Source organism: Ctenocephalides felis, unplaced genomic scaffold (genome assembly GCF_003426905.1).
Source record: "Ctenocephalides felis isolate EL2017-DRISC unplaced genomic scaffold, ASM342690v1 CF-g0.4_SCAFFOLD_01886, whole genome shotgun sequence".
Lineage (NCBI taxonomy): Eukaryota > Metazoa > Arthropoda > Insecta > Siphonaptera > Pulicidae > Ctenocephalides > Ctenocephalides felis.
The window spans coordinates 181293468-181297022 of NW_020538040.1; positions in this window are offsets into that span (position 1 = coordinate 181293468).

A 3555-nucleotide genomic window follows, 5' to 3' on the forward strand; every position below is an offset into this window, starting at 1 on the left:
TAAATCAAGTTTTTTTTGGAAGATTCAGTCAGAAAATTTGTTAGGTTTGATTTTATTTTGGTTTGTAATCGTAATAAACATTTTTTATATTTTCAGAAAAATAAAAACAAATCATGCTAAACTTCTTAATTTGGGCAGGCTAAATACGCAGGAGCTGAAATTAAATTTAATCTGCCACACGCGTTTTATACACAATTACTTTTCAATTCGATAATTCAATTTACAATTCTCAAAAAGTGCACTGTTCAATATTCTTTTTGTTTTAATTTGTATTAGATTAACCTTTTACAACCAAATATTTTCATCATTCTTTGCACTTTAATAAGAATTCACTTTTGATCTAAGTCTAATTTTCTATCAATTTATATTACTCAATGTTGCTAAACGATTCACTTAATCACTTAATTAATTTCATTGATCACTTAATTAATTCGCGTTTCATATAATCTCTGTGTTACTATATAAGAGTATAATGATTTCAAGTAAATTTTCATTCATCACTATAATGTGCACTGTGCATAATGTAAACATGAATAACACAGTAACGTTAGCATGAAATCAATCATGCAATGCATTCATAATACTTATATTTTAATTAAATAATTATAAATCGGTCGAATGCAAATAAATGTAGACGAAAAAGCTGCATTTCTATTATTTTCTTGCTTGTACTGGGGCGTTTCAGCAATGTAGGTACCTAATTTGCTTCAAAATTAATTAAGGCGAGGGCAATAAATTTTGGTTTGATATTTAAAGTCACTATTTTTATTTACTTTACGTAGGGCGAGTAAATAATTAATGAGAAAACAATCAAAAATTCTTGTTTTTTAATCATAGCTTCTTTATAAATATAGGTTTTAAAGTATGTACAGTATTTACGTAAACATGTTTAACAAATATCACATTTTGGAAGATCGGTTGAACAAATTTGGATGTTATGATAATTCTCTTTTCTCTTAACCGATTGCGTCGGTTTTCATAGAGTGCAACCCAAACAGTTGTCTCATATCTATTTGATAATTTTATTATTACAATTACTGTAGTAGTAATAAAATTTTTAATTGACTAATAGCTATTTTTATTTGAAAACGCAACTATATATATATATATATATATATATATATATATATATTGCTATCTATATTTTTAAGTGAAAACCGATATTACGACAGCTTGGCATCAGGCTGTCACCGTGGTATGAGTATCCTGAATCAAATCTCTCTGCTTCAACCACTTGCCTATAAGCTAGCCTATATTATATATTATGTTCTTATAATATTATGGATTTCACACCGATAACTGTTAATTTTGTTAATGGTTCTGTTTTATGGAAATCGAAATTTTCATGTGCGCTTCAATTTTACTCATAATCAGAATCTTAAAAATATATTGACATATAATTTTATAAAGGGTTTTTTGAAATCTCGCATATGAAATGGTACAATTCATAAAACGATCTTGCAAAAAAAACTAATTTTCATACTTTCTAAATTTCGTACGCTATATAATATTTTTCTTTTGTTGTAGAAATTTGTTTATAAAATTTGAAATGTAATTTCATTCACCACTAATTTAGAATTATGTCGTAATGTACCTGTAAATTGGTTGAAAATTTTATAGAATCATTACTATTTATTTATTGCCTGTTCAGTATTATAATACTATTACCTCTAATGATGATCGCTTCACGCAATCCGTTCATGATAAAAACAATATTATCGAATGCATTATATATGTTGATATTTCAATCAATTCGCATAATTCTTCCGATTCGTTTAACAAAGAAGCTCCGGCGATAAGTCGGAAAGACATCGGAGTCGCCGAAGAGGAATGTTCTATCCCTTCCCCGGCCGTTCGCCCGTCTTGTGTTGTCCGCGAAGGCGTGGTTAGCCGTCTACGCGGGCTTCGCGGGTACGCGATGGACTGAAGCGAGCATAACACTTATCGCACGACAGTCGCGGACGACGGTCGAATCGATCGCGGATTCAAAATAGATAGTCGACAGTTGAATTAATAGGCATTACAGGATTAAATCCGCCACCCTCAAGCGGTTTTATTTACAGTGATTCATCTATCAGTGTTTTTATTCAATTTGTGCGCTAAAAACCATATCACAATTGAATACAATTACTCATAAGTGCTGTGTTTACGCTGCTATTATTTAAACTTCACTCAGTTTAATCAGTGTTGTAAAACATCAGTGGTATAAACTACGTTTTGTGTTTAGTTCAGTTTATACGCACGGATTCAAAAGGCGGCCCTCTAACGTGGTGAGTTTACAGGTAACGATATCAGTTGTACGCAAAGCTCTGCTAAGTCTTTTAAAAGCCCACTTAAGCTCTTGTCTTATGGGGTGATATATGGGAGATATCGATACCCGCATTCGACAGAAACCCGGCGCGGAGCGACGCGCAAACAAGTGTAGCGTAGGGTAAAAGCGTAGGCAAACTCGACGCTGGGGTATGACGGGCGCGCCGCGATGAATAGTACTAACAAAATAATTGTTCAAAAAATTATTTTATAAATAATTATTTTATTTAAAAGTCGTGATAAACCATCTATACACCACGTTTGTGACAAACAAAAATATTATGATATCTCTATTATTCTAACCATTTTCTTTTGCCACTTTTTTTTAAGAAAATACATAAAAATCAGTAAATATTTTAATTATGACTGAATAAGTATATTTTTTATAACTACATTTTATCTGTGATTGGAAAACTTATATTATTTGCACGTTTAAAATATAAGTGTATACAATTTCAACCTTTTGCTACGAGAATTTTTTTGCAGGGATGATACTACTGTACAAGCCAGAACGCCACCCTAATACTTGTTCAGATTTTCTAATCATTATCAACAAAAATATATTTAAAACTACACTTCTAAAGATTTAATGACCAGAATAGTAAATTATAATTCTTAATAATTCAACTCACATTGATAAATCTATAAGTCACTGGATGTCGTCTATAGGCGAAACTCATACATACAGGTTGTCAAGTGCATGTCGCCTATAGGTGACGTTGGTAGCAAAAAGGTTGAACTTCAGATTACATATTAAATCATTCAAGGTAGATTAATTGAAAATTATTATTTGATTAGACTAAATATTTGAATATATGTGCTAATCTATACAAAATATATATGATGTAATCATAATTTTTAAGTTTAAAATTGAATTACACTCAATTAATTCAAGGTTCAAATAATATAGGTTGTTCAATCATAGTTATAAAAATTAATCATAGTATACTTTTATACTTTTTTAAAAATCTATAACATATTTTTAGAAACAATTTTTTTGAGAACTATAATATAAAAACGGTTTAAGATATTGCATTCATTACTCCAACCATAGAGAAAAATTTTACAATATCTTTATCACGCTATTTACTATTGCTTGAAAACTAAAAAGCATCAAATGATTTAAAATGTTCCATGTACGACTCGAACTGAATTTATCCCAATTTAAAATACTTCATATAATTTTATGTACCATAATAATTTAGAGTTTCTACTAAACTTCTACAGACCAAAGAGACTGTTGTT